The 18,796-nt window shown below is 35.3% G+C and overlaps 1 long non-coding RNA gene across 6 annotated transcripts in view; it reads left to right on the top strand.

Annotated features, from left to right (window-relative positions):
* Positions 1-1,806, top strand: part of LOC102654051 — an 80,147-nt gene extending 78,341 nt beyond the window's left edge. For 2 of the 6 annotated variants that reach the window (XR_003306006.1, XR_003306008.1), the window contains exons 4-5: positions 1,251-1,491; positions 1,574-1,801. This is a non-coding gene — a long non-coding RNA (uncharacterized LOC102654051). Of the gene's footprint in view, positions 1-1,250; positions 1,492-1,573 lie in introns of all 6 variants that reach the window. The other 4 variants (XR_003306005.1, XR_003306007.1, XR_003306004.1 and 1 more) reach the window with 4 other exon arrangements.
* Positions 1,807-18,796: the final 16,990 nt, after the last annotated feature.

Below are 18,796 nucleotides of genomic sequence, written 5' to 3'. Positions count from 1 at the left end.
GGAACAAAGGGAAGATCGTAAAGATGGTATATTTGACCATTGTAGAAGAATGATTTTTAATTTCTCTCGAGGGAAAAAACGAATTCTGATCGTTCGATTCTTAATCGTATTTCTTTTCTTTTCTTTTTTTTTTTTTTTTTTTTGATAATTGAAACTTCCAAGACTGATCCTTTCCTTTTTCCTTTCCAGCTCCCAAGAGAAACTTCTCAGTTTCAATTCGCAAGTTTCGAGATATTCCAATCAATTTCCCGAACGCGAAATTGCTAAGCGGCGAACTTTCACTGCCCCGAAAGTTTTCGTACGAGTGGCTACAGTGATTCGCGCGAAACTTTCAGACGAAGAAATTAAGCTCCTTCGGAATTACTAATTATATTTCTCTTTTGTCGTCGAGGAGTCGTGCCTCAATTTATGGCCACGATCAATCGTCTTTTATCATTCGTTATTTCTCGATTTATTTGTATCTTCCGAGCTCAGATACATCTATCATCTAAAGTTAACAATTGTATTATATAATTTCTGTACTTTGTCATTATTTGTTATATAAAATTATTTATTCTTTGTACAGAGTAGGGATAATAAATTTTAATAACATAAAATGCAAATGAAATATTTAATTTAAATATCAAATTAGGAAATTATGTATTTAAGTTGATTGAAAATAATTTGCATGGTAAAATTATAAAAAGGAGAATTATTAATATAATTGTAAAGACAGTGAAATCGAATTGTTTTCCTCGTTTCAACAAGACATGTATTCCAACAATGAAGTGACGCATCCTATACAATCGCAGATAATTATACAAATGAGTGATGTGAATGATACGTTAATATCCAATTCTATCCAGTCTCCTTGCACAGTTCCTATACATTACAATATTATACAATCATTCACCTGTTCCTCGAAGATTAAATCTGGCCTTGTATTAAATTATGTTTGACCCTGCTAATTTAAATCGAGCAACGAATCGAGCCGCACTGGACACGTATTCACACATCTATAGTTGATCTATCTCTTAATTAATAAATCCATACGATAATTTTGCACTTGGCTCATTGATGATCAATTAATTAATATGGTAGGATAAGCGGGAAAGATATCGATATCTGAAATGTAATACAAGTATACAGTTTAATTATATTGAAACTTTTTATTAAAAGCTTCATCGATGCCAGTTGCATAATTAATTACTTATATAGTACACAATAATTACACATATTGATTGTACATTATTTATAGATATTATTTTCAGAGATAAATAAATCTTTGAACTTCATCGAAAATCAATTTATATTGGGAAAAAAAAAACGACGACAGAAATATCAAATCATATCTAGTTTCTTAAATATTCTCATTGATTCACGAATGAATCGAAACTAAAGGAAACGAACTTGAAGTAATAATTCTAAAAATGGATTAATCGTAAAATTATCGATAAGCCTATTCATCTACAGTTTCTCACACGACACTTTCACTTCCCATCTTTTTGATGAGTAAGTATAGTAATAAGTATTTATTATTTTTAAAATTCTTGAAGAAACGAAATTTTCAATCAATTTTTCGACTTTGTTTCAGGAGAACATAAATTTGAAGAAGATTGTTCAAACAAATTCAATCATCTGGAGAACAAGATCGACCACCAACATGATTTTTAAGCAGATTCATTTATCAACAAGTCTTTACTTCGCTGCCATCACTTAAACGAGATGCAGTATCTTCCAGTTAAAACTGAATCACTGCAAGTACCAAGACAATGTATAAATATAAATTATGTAATGTATATGTAATATAAATTTATTATTTAATAAACATATATTGTATATATATTTTTTGTCTTCTTCTTTTTCACCTTATTCCTCTTTTCCTAAAAATATAATCTAAAAGCGTCAGTTTAAAAAAAATAAATATAATAAATAAATAAATAAATAAATAAATAAATTAAATTTTATAATTACTTATAAAATATTTTAATTTAAATACACAAAGTAAAAAAAAAAATTAAAAAATGTACTACTAGAAGCCATATCTAAAGAAATAAGTATAAAAAATTCGAAATGATGTCAAATTCCTGGAATCATCAAAATTTTTGGTCACTATTCGAATTTGTATTAGGAGCATATAAGTTGAAAAGAGGTCTCTCCAGAAACTATTCCAAGAATTATCGAATACTTCACACAAAATTTGCGCAAAAGACGGGAATCCCGAGTATCAAAATTTAATAACCGACCTCCCCCTTGAGATCCTCTGAGCGAAAGCTCGAAACCGCAGTTCAACCCTTCGAGGGGTTACCTCAGGAACTTTCAGAATTAATCCGAGTTAACTCGGAAACGACTCTGTTTCTGCTTAGACGAACTTGAAATGCCGTCACCGCCGTGCTATCTGACCCCAAGGCTCTCCAGGATTTCCAGGGCAAGCCACCCCAGTCGCGTCTACTCCGTGTCCCCTCCCTCCCTGTTCTCTTTTCTCTCTTCTTTTCTTTTTTCTTTCTTTTCTCTTTTTTTTTCTTTACCTCATTTAAGGTTACCGTCCGCGAGTGAGTTACACTGGATCTCGTTCAAACTTTCTTGAAAAATCGGCGAGTCGAAATTAATTAGCAACAGGGACAACGATCACGGGCCTCCTTTCGCTCGCAATCGAAATTTATTTGCAACTTCTCTCTGTAGAAGTATTTCCTCTCCCTCTTCGGAGAAGTTGAAAGAAATTAGCGAAAAAGAGAAAGTTTAGCCAACGCAGCGGTGGTCGAGGAAGGAAATAGCAGTAGCTAATTGTAGCCAGAGGCAGCGTAATTTGCCGGTCAAGATTTTTACTTTGATCAAATAAAATTGAACTCGGTTGAATTTACCTCCCCTTCCAGTCCAGCTTTGGATCGAAGCTTTGATGCCGGTTCATAAAGCTGCCTTTAATTTTAATACGTTCGTCCGGTAAAGAAATTGAATAACAAAATCTCTCTTCTTCTTTCAAAAAAAACTTTCAAAATTCGTAAGGATTCGTAATAGTGACGTTAGGAAAGAGATTAATTGTATCTTGGAGAGGTGGAAGAAAGAAAGAAAGAAAGAAAAAGAGAGAAATGAAAAATTTCGAATCGAACGATGGGAGAGACTCACCTTGACCCAGAATTTCTGTTTAAGTTCCCACGGTTATTCAATCACGCTCCCCTGCTCCGTTCTGGACTTCCCCTTCTGTTTCCACCTTGAATCGCGTTGTCCCCAAGGGTGTTCAGCCACTTCCTGCAAAAGTCGAAAACGCAAATCCCTATCAATCTCCCCGAGCATAAACGAGAATTGCGCGTTTTAACGGGAACCGATATTGCCGATAGCTTTTTAACGCAGCCATTCAATGGTTCACCCACACTCGAGTGCAATATCGTTCCCCCTGCTCTTTATCTAAAATCTGTCCCTTTAAAAGGAACATTAAAGACTATATCCTTTCACGATAAAGTAAAGGCATATTTTATCTTCCAATTTAATGACGATATTTTTCCCATTTCTTTTCCTTTTTTTCTCTTCTTAAATTACTTAACTTATCATTGTTCTCGTTTACCAATTCCCCCTCGTTTAGTTTCTGTACATGATATCAACGCTCGCTATTCTAAACCAAGATAACGAGCGTTTAAACGAATCGTTTAAAATAAATTAATATTATTTATTCCACGATAAATATAATAACAATATTATCACAAGTTAGAATGTTTATCGGTGATAATTGTCGCGTATTTAATATCATTGTTCATTGGAAATATCATTATTTAATTCTATATATATAAATGGAAAGGTGGAACGCGTGCAGAACTACATTACACGGCGCGATATCGGGATAACAAATTTCTCTAATTCAGTTAGGATGTGGGGAAATAAAAGTGGTATGCGCGCATGAATGAAGTGATACCCAATTAACACGGGCTGTGCTGGTTTCGCGCGAAACTTTCGGCAGTGTCGAGTTGCGAATAACAAACTAATAAGCCTATTAGAGCGGAGAAAACGGCGGAAACGCGGTGCGGTGGCCGACGCGAGTGCGAAGCTAACTCGCATAATTAAATCTATCTTGAAGCCGGGCGCGTCGAGCACCGAATATTTCAACCAACGAAAATTAATCGAGCAACGTTCAATTTGACGGGACTGACTGACTGCAGCTTAATTGCGTGCAAATTTTCCTGGAAGGAGGAGGAGGAAAAAACCATTCATTTCCCTCCATTATGGCTACGCGATAAAGTTATCAATGCTTCCGGAAATCGACACGATCTTAATCAATTTAAATTAGTTCAAATTAAAGTTTGAATCATATAATGATTTATTTAGTTTCTTTTTAGTTACTTTTTAAGAAGTTTTCAGTTTTTTTTTTCAATCTTGCAAACACATGAGTTGCGAATACAAAAATAAAAATTCGAGTAATTCTGTTAATACATGCATAACAAATTTCGAATTTTCTTTTATCTACATCCAAAGCATAAAAGTTCTCGTCATAAGTACAAGTTAAAGAGCTAACAAATTTATATATTTTCGATTTCAGGTAAATCTCGAAGAGAAATGGCACGGTAGTCTGTGAAAGAAGGCAATCTCGTGATAAAAAAAGAAAAAAGAAATTGATCTTCGAAACTGTCTCTCTGAGTCTAGAAACAAGTCTCGGAATCGTTTTATGTCCATTCGCTGTGTGTAAGAATCAGTGGAGGAATTTAGAAACGAGTCAGCTCCGGCAAACTACAATTTTCCAGGACGTCAACCATATCGACGAAATGATCTCGACCTTTCGGCATTCCCCTGCTGTCATAGCACGCGACATCGGGCGTCGTATGCATGGCTCGTGCCAGTTGGTAACCCCGGTGTAATTCTTTTTTCGGCGGAGAATCGGTTCTCAGGAGATTGGAAAGGTGGAAATGAGATTTCCAGGGGCAATTTGAAGCGAGTTTGTGCCGGTAAAAAGGTCGAGATGAAGGGAGAGGAGGAGGAGGAGAGGGGCGTTCGTGACGAAGAAGAGGAGGAAGTCGAGACGGGGTCGAGGGCTGACTAGCGCGAGATGAGGAGACGGATACACACGGGTAAGAGGGGAGGGAAAAAAGAAAAGGAGGGAGACGCGGAATGAGCTGCTTTATTATGTCTTGGTGGAGAAAATTTATCAGTCATCTTCTCCCTTTGATCTATCCCTCCCACGCGGCTTAACGTGGTACGATTTCTTCTTCGTGGAGAAATTAAAAGGAACGAGGTATATATAGTGATTAAGATAGACGTGATCGTGTAGAGTTACTACAGATCGTTACTACAGAAGATGATATTGAAAGGTTTTTTTTCAATGTAATACGATAAATCGATATATACATATATGTATATAATACAACGAGATGGAACGAGAAGTTTGATGGAATTCACTAGCGTCATAATATAGCCCTTTCGAAACCAATCAACTTTTATTTGAAACATTTTTTAATATTCTGAATAATAAGCGAGATATTAAAAAAAAGGTGTGAACGTCGAAATTTCGGCGACCGAAGAAAAATTTTTGGCCAAAAACTCGATTTTTATTAGGAGAACATGATATGACAGGAGGTCGACCTCCTACAAATTTTTAATTTTTGCTATATCTTTAAACTATTGGTTTTTCGCTATAAGTGGGTTAATACTTTTTATAGGAAATTTTACGCTCTATCGATTGGCGCTTTAAAAAATACATGTTATCAGTAAAAAAAACAATGTTGTGCTAAAAAAGCTCCTTATTGGTCAACCTACTAAAAAACTGAGAGCGTCATAATATAGCCCTTTCGAAACCAATCAACTTTTATTTGAAACATTTTTTAATATTCTGAATAATAAGCGAGATATTAAAAAAAAGGTGTGAACGTCGAAATTTCGGCGACCGAAGAAAAATTTTTGGCCAAAAACTCGATTTTGTATTAGGAGAACATGATATGACAGGAGGTCGACCTCCTACAAATTTTTAATTTTTGCTATATCTTTTAAACTATTGGTTTTTCGCTATAAGTGGGTTAATACTTTTTTATAGGAAATTTTACGCTCTATCGATTGGCGCTTTAAAAAATACATGTTATCAGTAAAAAAAACAATGTTGTGCTAAAAAAGCTCCTTATTGGTCAACCTACTAAAAAACTGAGAGCGTCATAATATAGCCCTTTCGAAACCAATCAACTTTTATTTGAAACATTTTTTAATATTCTGAATAATAAGCGAGATATTAAAAAAAGGTGTGAACGTCGAAATTTCGGCGACCGAAGAAAAATTTTTGGCCAAAAACTCGATTTTGTATTAGGAGAACATGATATGACAGGAGGTCGACCTCCTACAAATTTTTAATTTTTGCTATATCTTTTAAACTATTGGTTTTTCGCTATAAGTGGGTTAATACTTTTTTATAGGAAATTTTACGCTCTATCGATTGGCGCTTTAAAAAATACATGTTATCAGTAAAAAAAACAATGTTTTGCTAAAAAAGCTCCTTATTGGTCAACCTACTAAAAAACTGAGAGCGTCATAATATAGCCCTTTCGAAACCAATCAACTTTTGTTTGAAACATTTTTTAATATTCTGAATAATAAGCGAGATATTAAAAAAAAGGTGTGAACGTCGAAATTTCGGCGACCGAAGAAAAATTTTTGGCCAAAAACTCGATTTTGTATTAGGAGAACATGATATGACAGGAGGTCGACCTCCTACAAATTTTTAATTTTTGCTATATCTTTTAAACTATTGGTTTTTCGCTATAAGTGGGTTAATACTTTTTTATAGGAAATTTTACGCTCTATCGATTGGCGCTTTAAAAAATACATGTTATCAGTAAAAAAAACAATGTTGTGCTAAAAAAGCTCCTTATTGGTCAACCTACTAAAAAACTGAGAGCGTCATAATATAGCCCTTTCGAAACCAATCAACTTTTATTTGAAACATTTTTTAATATTCTGAATAATAAGCGAGATATTAAAAAAAGGTGTGAACGTCGAAATTTCGGCGACCGAAGAAAAATTTTTGGCCAAAAACTCGATTTTGTATTAGGAGAACATGATATGACAGGAGGTCGACCTCCTACAAATTTTTAATTTTTGCTATATCTTTTAAACTATTGGTTTTTCGCTATAAGTGGGTTAATACTTTTTTATAGGAAATTTTACGCTCTATCGATTGGCGCTTTAAAAAATACATGTTATCAGTAAAAAAAACAATGTTGTGCTAAAAAAGCTCCTTATTGGTCAACCTACTAAAAAACTGAGAGCGTCATAATATAGCCCTTTCGAAACCAATCAACTTTTATTTGAAACATTTTTTAATATTCTGAATAATAAGCGAGATATTAAAAAAAAGGTGTGAACGTCGAAATTTCGGCGACCGAAGAAAAATTTTGGCCAAAAACTCGATTTTCTATTAGGAGAACATGATATGACAGGAGGTCGACCTCCTACAAATTTTTAATTTTTGCTATATCACTTAAACTATTGGTTTTTCGCTATAAGTGGGTTAATACTTTTTTATAGGAAATTTTACGCTCTATCGATTGGCGCTTTAAGAAATACATGTTATCAGTAAAAAAAACAATGTTGTGCTAAAAAAGCTCCTTATTGGTCAACCTACTAAAAAACTGAGAGCGTCATAATATAGCCTTTCGAAACCAATCAACTTTTATTTGAAACATTTTTAATATTCTGAATAATAAGCGAGATATTAAAAAAAAGGTGTGAACGTCGAAATTTCGGCGACCGAAGAAAAATTTTTGGCCAAAAACTCGATTTTGTATTAGGAGAACATGATATGACAGGAGGTCGACCTCCTACAAATTTTTAATTTTTGCTATATCTTTTAAACTATTGGTTTTTCGCTATAAGTGGGTTAATACTTTTTTATAGGAAATTTTACGCTCTATCGATTGGCGCTTTAAAAAATACATGTTATCAGTAAAAAAAACAATGTTGTGCTAAAAAAGCTCCTTATTGGTCAACCTACTAAAAAACTGAGAGCGTCATAATATAGCCCTTTCGAAACCAATCAACTTTTCTTTGAAACATTTTTTAATATTCTGAATAATAAGCGAGATATTAAAAAAAAGGTGTGAACGTCGAAATTTCGGCGACCGAAGAAAAATTTTTGGCCAAAAACTCGATTTTGTATTAGGAGAACATGATATGACAGGAGGTCGACCTCCTACAAATTTTTAATTTTTGCTATATCTTTTAAACTATTGGTTTTTCGCTATAAGTGGGTTAATACTTTTTTATAGGAAATTTTACGCTCTATCGATTGGCGCTTTAAAAAATACATGTTATCAGTAAAAAAACAATGTTGTGCTAAAAAAGCTCCTTATTGGTCAACCTACTAAAAAACTGAGAGCGTCATAATATAGCCCTTTCGAAACCAATCAACTTTTATTTGAAACATTTTTTAATATTCTGAATAATAAGCGAGATATTAAAAAAAAGGTGTGAACGTCGAAATTTCGGCGACCGAAGAAAAATTTTTGGCCAAAAACTCGATTTTGTATTAGGAGAACATGATATGACAGGAGGTCGACCTCCTACAAATTTTTAATTTTTGCTATATCTTTTAAACTATTGGCTTTTCGCTATAAGTGGGTTAATACTTTTTTATAGGAAATTTTACGCTCTATCGATTGGCGCTTTAAAAAATACATGTTATCAGTAAAAAAAACAATGTTGTGCTAAAAAAGCTCCTTATTGGTCAACCTACTAAAAAACTGAGAGCGTCATAATATAGCCCTTTCGAAACCAATCAACTTTTATTTGAAACATTTTTTAATATTCTGAATAATAAGCGAGATATTGAAAAAAAGGTGTGAACGTCGAAATTTCGGCGACCGAAGAAAAATTTTTGGTCAAAAACTCGATTTTGTATTAGGAGAACATGATATGACAGGAGGTCGACCTCCTACAAATTTTTAATTTTTGCTATATCTTTTAAACTATTGGTTTTTCGCTATAAGTGGGTTAATACTTTTTTATAGGAAATTTTACGCTCTATCGATTGGCGCTTTAAAAAATACATGTTATCAGTAAAAAAAACAATGTTGCGCTAAAAAAGCTCCTTATTGGTCAACCTACTAAAAAACTGAGAGCGTCATAATATAGCCCTTTCGAAACCAATCAACTTTTGTTTGAAACATTTTTTAATATTCTGAATAATAAGCGAGATATTAAAAAAAAGGTGTGAACGTCGAAATTTCGGCGACCGAAGAAAAATTTTTGGCCAAAAACTCGATTTTGTGTTAGGAGAACATGATATGACAGGAGGTCGACCTCCTACAAATTTTTAATTTTTGCTATATCATTTAAACTCTTGGTTTTTCGCTATAAGTAGGTTAATACTTTTTTATAGGAAATTTTACGCTCTATCGATTGGCGCTTTAAAAAATACATGTTATCAGTAAAAAAAACAATGTTGTGCTAAAAAAGCTCCTTATTGGTCAACCTACTAAAAAACTGAGAGCGTCATAATATAGCCCTTTCGAAACCAATCAACTTTTATTTGAAACATTTTTTAATATTCTGAATAATAAGCGAGATATTAAAAAAAAGGTGTGAACGTCGAAATTTCGGCGACCGAAGAAAAATTTTTGGCCAAAAACTCGATTTTGTATTAGGAGAACATGATATGACAGGAGGTCGACCTCCTACAAATTTTTAATTTTTGCTATATCTTTTAAACTATTGGTTTTTCGCTATAAGTGGGTTAATACTTTTTTATAGGAAATTTTACGCTCTATCGATTGGCGCTTTAAAAAATACATGTTATCAGTAAAAAAAACAATGTTTTGCTAAAAAAGCTCCTTATTGGTCAACCTACTAAAAAACTGAGAGCGTCATAATATAGCCCTTTCGAAACCAATCAACTTTTGTTTGAAACATTTTTTAATATTCTGAATAATAAGCGAGATATTAAAAAAAAGGTGTGAACGTCGAAATTTCGGCGACCGAAGAAAAATTTTTGGCCAAAAACTCGATTTTGTATTAGGAGAACATGATATGACAGGAGGTCGACCTCCTACAAATTTTTAATTTTTGCTATATCATTTAAACTCTTGGTTTTTCGCTATAAGTGGGTTAATACTTTTTTATAGGAAATTTTACGCTCTATCGATTGGCGCTTTAAAAAATACATGTTATCAGTAAAAAAAACAATGTTGTGCTAAAAAAGCTCCTTATTGGTCAACCTACTAAAAAACTGAGAGCGTCATAATATAGCCCTTTCGAAACCAATCAACTTTTATTTGAAACATTTTTTAATATTCTGAATAATAAGCGAGATATTAAAAAAAAGGTGTGAACGTCGAAATTTCGGCGACCGAAGAAAAATTTTTGGCCAAAAACTCGATTTTGTATTAGGAGAACATGATATGACAGGAGGTCGACCTCCTACAAATTTTTAATTTTTGCTATATCTTTTAAACTATTGGTTTTTCGCTATAAGTGGGTTAATACTTTTTTATAGGAAATTTTACGCTCTATCGATTGGCGCTTTAAAAAATACATGTTATCAGTAAAAAAAACAATGTTGCGCTAAAAAAGCTCCTTATTGGTCAACCTACTAAAAAACTGAGAGCGTCATAATATAGCCCTTTCGAAACCAATCAACTTTTATTTGAAACATTTTTTAATATTCTGAATAATAAGCGAGATATTAAAAAAAAGGTGTGAACGTCGAAATTTCGGCGACCGAAGAAAAATTTTTGGCCAAAAACTCGATTTTGTATTAGGAGAACATGATATGACAGGAGGTCGACCTCCTACAAATTTTTAATTTTTGCTATATCTTTTAAACTATTGGTTTTTCGGTATTAGTTTGTTAATACTTATTTTAAAAAATTTTTCTAGTTTCCAAAATTCCTTTTATTATATTTGCCTATATTTTCCTTTATTAATTTTTTATTTACTTATCTTTTACAGCTACTATTTTTTAGTAATATATTTTTTGACAGTTTTCTTAATTCTAAAAATACTTACCTTTTATTTAGTTATTATGATTTTTATTAATTTCTCGACTTTGTATTAGTAGAATGGAAAGTTGAAAGGAGGTCTTTCGAGAATTTTTCCAGCGAATTTTAGTAATTCTTGGAAATGACATTATATTCCAATAATTTCTAAAATTTTTAAAGAAACGAAAATTTTTGACCAATTTTTCGACTTTATATTAGAAAAATATAAGTTAGTTGTATGTTGCTCGAGAAATTTTTTCTTGAATTTTAGCCATATTTGGATATGATGTCATATTCCAAGTACTGAAATATCTGAAATTCGAAAATTTCACAAATTTTGGGAGTAGGGAAATAAATAAAAACTTCGGTTTATTGACAAAAAATAATATGTTTATTTGTATTTTTAATGTTACATTCACATTTGTGGTTTGTGTATTTACATTTTCAATATTTATTTACAATTTTTGAAATTATCCAAACTCTTGTGCGCACTGAAGATTTTGCCAATTTTTCGACTTTGTATTAGGAGAATATAAGTTGACTGAAGCTCGCTGTTTTTCCAAGAATTTGGGTAATTCATGGATGTGACACGAAACTCTTGAATTATCTGAAATTCAGAAAATTTACTTATATACTTATAAATAATTGTCTTAATTTGTTATTTTATTTACTTACCTTTTTGCTGCTATTTTAATATTGAAACTTAAATGTTTTTCAACAGTTATGCACCAGACATCTTTTTTTTTTTACTGCAATTGATGTAATCAGCTAATAATAGTAATAATATAATTTATTCTTTGTAAAAGAATATTAAACTATATAAATTAAAAAATTAATACTTTTATATGTTTGTATCTTTGTATCTTTGTATCGTTTTTTTTTTACATATGAAATATTTTGTTAATCATTTTATTTTATTCGTATAGTAGTATAATATATAATATAGGATAATATTTATACAAAAATTTACATATTTCTTTTTATTTTTTTGTAATAATTGTACATATATTTGCGGTAATATATAGATTATTTATTGTTTCAAGTGTTTTAAAAAGAATTAAAATATGAATTATATTATAAAGGTATGTTAAATCAATTGTATTATGATAAATATTTAATTTTAATCAATTAAATAAATGTTTTTTTTTTAACAAAGATTTCTTATCCTATTTTTAATTCTACAGACTTTAAACATAAAATATTCAATGTACTATTGTTAGATCATACTTACTTATTAGATTAATGGCACGAGACAATTGTGATCACGATATAAGATTCGAAATTTTAACTTCGTTCGATATTTTATATAAATAATCGACAATAAAATATCGATTTCATACTCTTTCAATTACTTTTCACGGAAAAAGAAACAGAGTCTTTAATAAAATCCTCTTTCCTTTTGTTTCTCTCACGAAACAAGGGAATCATAGTCGGATGAATGATGGAGAACAAACGAAGAGTAGATTAGACGAAGTCAGTAAAAGCGATCTAGGTTGCCAGGTTGACAAGCTGGCAATGACTGATTGGCGCAGGTTGCTACCATCCACGACGCGTCATTCCTCTTTGTCACGGTCATTGTTCGCGGACTAATTAGATTCTCCTTAGAGATTAATCGCGAAATTCGCCTAGCTCCGATAGATTCAACCTACGAAGCCTCGAACCACCGCCGATTATTATTGTCTATCGGAATAATCAGTTCAAAGTTCCGACAAGCGGAATGTAATTAACAAGAACCGCTAAATCACGGCTGAATTCAAACGTGTCTGACAATGAATCCTCGTTAGGCTTTCTGTTATGCTAATGATACGCATCTAGGTGAGATCTCGATCTCTCGGACTAGAAACGTTCCAATTCCACGAGAAACGAGAAATTTCATCGAATAGGATGGAATAATAATCCAGTGAGATATGATTTGAGAAATAAATTTTTAAAAATCTTTATCGTATTATTCTTTATCGAGGAAGAATTTCTTCGGGGGGGAAAAGGGAAACGTATCCATAGGTAACGTCTCAGATCTGTGACAATGAACAATCATGCGACGAAATGACAGACAGATTCAAATATCTAGTAGATTGCAGCAGTAAACTCGATTTCGTCGCCACGGTGTTCCTCGGAGACGTTAATGAATCGCGGGAACAGAAGCTTTCCTTAATCTCGTCTTGGGGTCTTGAACCGACGTGTTTGCATTAGTAACGCTTCACACGACGACAAATCGTGCATACACTCTCGAAATATCGATCCCCCGTCACTCGAGCAACGAGGGGAGAACGTGAAATATAAAAATCGGCCAAACACGATTCCATCCCGTAAAATCTTTTCAACCTAAATTCCACTTCAATCCTGCACTTTCTGCCAATCGAAAATAACGAAGCAATTCGTTCGACAAAGCGAAAACTCTCCGCTCTTTCTCTCTTTGTTCCCCTTGTCTTTTTTTTCTCCCCCTCCCTCCCTCTCTCTCTCTCTCTCTTCCCCTCTCTCTTCTTACAAAAGCGGTCCTTTGTATCGTTCGAAATAAAAAAAAGAGAGGAAGAGGGGGGAGAAATAAAGGGGAAAATAAAGGGGAGAAAAAGATAAAGAATATAAAGAGAGAAAGAGAGACGAATTGATCGATAATTAATCGAACGGAAGTGGCAGAAGTCTTCCGCGGGAGCGAAGACACAATCGACTGCTGCTTTTGCTCGATCGACAAGAAAAAGTTGGCAGAGCCGACGCAGAGCGTTTCGAACGATAAAAGCTTCCGGGTGAACAGCGAAGGGAACACCTCACCAGTGTCTTTCAACACTTCCGCCACATGTGTCCGACAACTTTGCACTCGGTTTCGCACTTTTACCCCCTCTCCACCTTCCTCCTCCATTTCGCGCGCCTCTCAAACTTTTGCCATCTCGATTCGCACTATAATCGACCCCCTTTATCCTATATTTCCTCCCTCGACCACCGCACCGACACGTGCGATCGATGGCGCGGAGGATGGCCATCGTAAAAATCGTCTGGAATTTCGTCCCTTTCGATTGTCTACCTCGATCTCGATACCAATCCCCCCTTTCCGCCCCCGCGCGAAACCAATCGAACGATTTAACACGCGAGGGTCAACGCGCCTCTCCCGAACGTGTTACCACGTTCTTCCATTCCCGATCAAAGATTTATCCCCCGTGTTTGATGGAGGTTGGAGGTGGAGCAATAATAAATTCGTCGACACGTAGAGACTGTTAAAGGGAATCGTGATATCGAGGTGAATTTAATAGGGGTAGGGGAAGGATCGAGTGAAACTAGATGTTATTGGAAAGGTTGATCCTTGAGGATTTGTAGTGAATAATTATTTAGGTTTTGACGCGAGGAGGAGATTTCGTAATGGACGTGGAAAGCTCCTCGAGCTCCTCGAGGAGCTGGAACTTACCGCTACGAGGAGAATGTGGCGTTGAGTGGATTTGTTGAATCCATTTTATTTTCAGCGAAATTGAGGGAAGAAAAATTGGGTATAATCACTTTGTCTAGGGACGCCGAGTATATTTTTTTCCCTCCGTCATCTTTCAATCTTTTAACATCTTCCCTTTAACCTTCCCTCTCTTTATATCCCCGACCAATCACGTATTTTTTGATAATCAAAGAATGGAAAGAGCTCGAATTTATAGATGGACAAGAAAATAAAATAGTAGTAACTCTATGTCCTGTGTGAAAACTGTTTCAATTAATCATCGCCGCACGAATTGACAAAGCGCTCTCAGTCACTAGCGCTATTGAAAAATTCGTGACACTTTTCGATCAGGAAAAAAAAAAAAAGAAAAAAGAATCACTATTGGACACATACTCGATTTCTACTCGAGTATGAATTCTACGAATTTCATTGAATATGCTCGTTCAATAAGATAATTCTGTAATTATATCTATTTAAATTGAATTCATTTGCTCGGAAAGGATAAATACATAAAGATTATTACAAATAAAACAGATGAACAATCCGTGAAAATTCGGCGTTTAATCCGAACTCGGAAATCGTGTTTGTTCCACGAAATGGCGAAATGGCGTCGTTAATAATTCCTCTGTCTCTTTTCTGCCCTTTCGCAGCTGATAGCGTGACACGCAAAAGCCTGCTCAACGTAAGGGCCCCCAATTAACCACGGCGATTAATCATTTTATCTCGCTTCTGAATTGTCCCGCTTTTCCTCGTCTTTTCGCGAGTTCGCGCCACGCCACGTTGAAATAAACGAACCGTTAATCGATTCCTGATGCGTACCGAACTTAAAGGGGGAATATTCACGCGATGGATCGCGTTGATCCTTTCTTTTTTTCTTTTTTTTTACTCGCGCATTTAACTCCACCACTCGTCGATTACCACCCTTTTTCCCTTTCTTTTTTCGTATTCGTTCGTTTTCGTATCGTACTCGTTTTGTAAAGGACCTGGTCAACCTCGAATATTGATCTGTACCACTTAATATTCTCTTAACAGGGATGGTGCGATCAGCTGCCTGATCTTCTTTATTTCTTTATTTTAAAATATAATAATCTTCCGAGGATTGGAAGTAGAGATCGTGCATAATTATCGCTCATTGTCGCGGAAAGATACGCGATTTCAAACGTCACTGAGTTGGAAATTACTCGATAATTTTATCTCGTAATAATCCCACGAGCAGATAGGTTAAATTTGGAGAAAATAAATTTAAATTTATAAATATACGATTATCATTATTATATATCGATATATAATTTTAATAATATTAATCATCTCAAAGGGCTTCATTCGAACCTCGTCGATTCCATTAATCTTCCCTTCCCCTCCCTCACATCGATACGTAATGTCGAACCCAACTTTCGCAGACTGCATTCAACGCTGCTGCTCACATTCACTCTCTCCTCGATTCGATTAAGTGGACGTCGTATCGAGGAGTGGAAAAAGGAAACGTAGGGAAGCGCGACGAAAAATTTATTCCAGCTAAATCGAGGGTCGTCCAACGTTAAACGAGAGATCGGGTTCACGGCCGATCAAATTTCCAACCGGCTAGCGTAAACCGTGGAAATTTTTATCAAGTTTAACGCCACTGTGGATAGAGAGAGAGAGAGGGAGAAAGAGAGAGAGAGGAGAAGAGTGGAATAAACGTTGAAAAAAGACGAGGCAAGAGAGATGAAGGGTGTAAAACGACGCTTCAATAACAAGCAAAAGCAAGCGTGAAGAGAAGTGCCGCCGCGAAATTTTACACGAAAATTCACCGTAAGCCTTAAGTTCAAGTATAACGTGTTGGCGCGTATATAAAAATGTCGTTTCCTCGGATGAAATTTCTCCTCGAAACATCCATCCGCACGTTTAATCGATACAGTTTTCAACCCGATTTTACATATTTTTCCCGGGGACAAAATTTAATGGGTGATATTAATCCATCGATATTTCAATTTCATCGTGCAATTTTATACGCGCCAGCGTATATGATGATCTCATGACAAGAGAAATTTCACGTGAAATGACCCTCTGATGAAAAAAAAAAAAAAAAAAAGAAAAAGATATAATCGTACCTGAAAAACTTGTTACATCATATCTGAGATCTAAAAATTATTAGCAAGAATCACATTCGATTCTTTTAAGTCGTTAAGCTCGAATTGAATCGATGGTAGTGGAAAAAGGTATCGGAAAGTCGGACGTAGAATCGCATCGAGGAAGGAGGGGGAGGGAGAGGGAAAAAACTGGGTGAACGAGAAATCGATCCCAGCTTCCATTCTATCGAAGTGTGATCACAGGAATGGCTGGGTAATAATTCCGTAATTACCATTTGGTAAATATTCTTGTAAAAAGGAATATCCAGGATATCCAGCGACTTTGCATTTTCACGAAACATTAGAATGAACACCCTTTCGATTTCAGATTCGACTGTCCCTTCTATTGTCCTCGAACAAACGAAACTACCATTTTCTTCGTATTCGCGATGCTCTCTTCTCTGGCAAGCTCGCGTTTTCCCTTCCTTTTTGATTTCATTTTTTATCATTTCCTTCACGCGGTTCCTATAAAGGATTTACCTTTATAGAGATAAAGATTTTTTTTCTCGATTCTCTCGCGATTCTATTCTTCCATCCGAGGCAAAACTACATCTTTCCGTCTACGTCTCTTATTGAATTATTCGAAATTTATTCGTGGAGTGAGATCTGATATCAAATAAGATTCTCTATAAGGGAGAAGGGGGCTAAAGATAGGAGTGAAATTTTATTAGTAATTATAATTCGATAAATAAGAGATGGATGTTAATTTAATCGGGCAAGTTTGGCGAGTTTAAGCTTCCCGCGAATCTCGAGGGAGGAGGAAAAAAATATTCTTCACGGTCGAAAAGATCGGTTCCCTTTCGAGGGAACAGGCCAAAATGGTACCTTCTTAAGTTTAAACAGTCGTTCAATCTCTCCGCCACTTCGCTGAATATTTATCAAGGGCTCAGTTCGCCTTGAACAATCTAATCCCCTCCCCACGTCGCCGAATATCTATCCCTGGACAGAATGGCGCCCGTTTAATTACTTTCTTCGGTACAAGGGACTATTGCGAGGGGGCGGGCGGAAGTTCCTTTTCTTGGGACTTTTATCGCGCGAAAGAAATTGCGCGAAAAAGCCAAAAGGCTCGAATAAATTTGCATTGTCATAATTAAAAGGGGAGGGATGGGGGTAGGTAGGGGAAGTTGCGGATGGAGAGATACCGAACAAGGCGTTCGGCGAAACAAGGCGTTGCAAAAGTTTACCGAAACTCCACTCTTCCTCTTTCCCTTCGTCCCTTTCTTTCGTGTCGCTCGCGTGCAACGAGAATTAATTATAATTTCGCGTTTCGACGTTCGAATTGAAAGGAAACGACACTGCATTAACGAAATCAGAAACGAAAAATGATTGAACATTAAACTTGAATTCCCGTTCAATCTTTTATCTCTTCTATTATTAGTTTTTATCCTTTTTTTTTCTTGCGCGTCGCAGTATCCATTCGTTCTCTCTTTTTTTTCCTTTTTATCTTCGCGCATTCCCCATCTATCACCCTATCTATCAATCCAACAACACGAGAAAAACACGTCATCCCTTTCCTTTGTTCCCGTTCATCCGCTTCCTTCTCCTATTCTCCCCTCTTTTCTCATTCTTCCCCTCCCTCCATTTTCCACGAACGTTTCCTCCATCCATTTTCGAGACCGCACTTGTCGCAATTGCACTTTTTACTCCACCATAAATATTTCTCGATGGTAATCGATCCCCCCGTTACGCGTATGTAATATAAAACTGCTACGACCCTCTTACATTTACGAAACGAGCAGGAGGAAAATGCAATTTTCCTCCTCTCTCTCTCTCTTTTTCCTCTCCTCCCTCTCCACAATTCTCTAAATTAACAACAAAATGTACGCGAGAAATCATATTGCTCATATTATAGAGCAATCTCTAACGATCTAATTTGTATTTGTATCGACGCATCACGAACGTTAATTCATTACGATAATTCGTAATCAGGAAATTACATGGCGCATAAGCGATTGGATTAATTCGTGCGATTGGAACGAATCGGTAGTGGCGATAATCAGAAACCGGTATAATAATATCTGCAAGGCGTGGATCATATTTGTCAATGGGCGACATCCCAATGTCCATTATCCCGCGAAGGACAACTTCGCGCCCGAGTTTGATATTTGGACAGGGAAAATTTCCCCCCCCGGAATGTCCACGTCCAATCCGAGATAAAATGCACTTTACGTAAGTGCATGCATATATTGCAAGTCTTCCGGTGCAAATTCGCCGCTAAATTGCGGACCCGATATTTATAGGGAAATTATGCGGACACAGCCGCTGCCCCGATAACCGGCCCCTTGCTCCTCCCTCTCTCCCTCCCTACACTTGCGAATCCATTCGTACTGTCGTTTCACTCGAGGGCTTTTGTCCGC

Source organism: Apis mellifera, linkage group LG13 (genome assembly GCF_003254395.2).
Source record: "Apis mellifera strain DH4 linkage group LG13, Amel_HAv3.1, whole genome shotgun sequence".
Classification (NCBI taxonomy): domain Eukaryota; kingdom Metazoa; phylum Arthropoda; class Insecta; order Hymenoptera; family Apidae; genus Apis; species Apis mellifera.
This window is presented reverse-complemented; position numbering and strand designations above follow the sequence as displayed.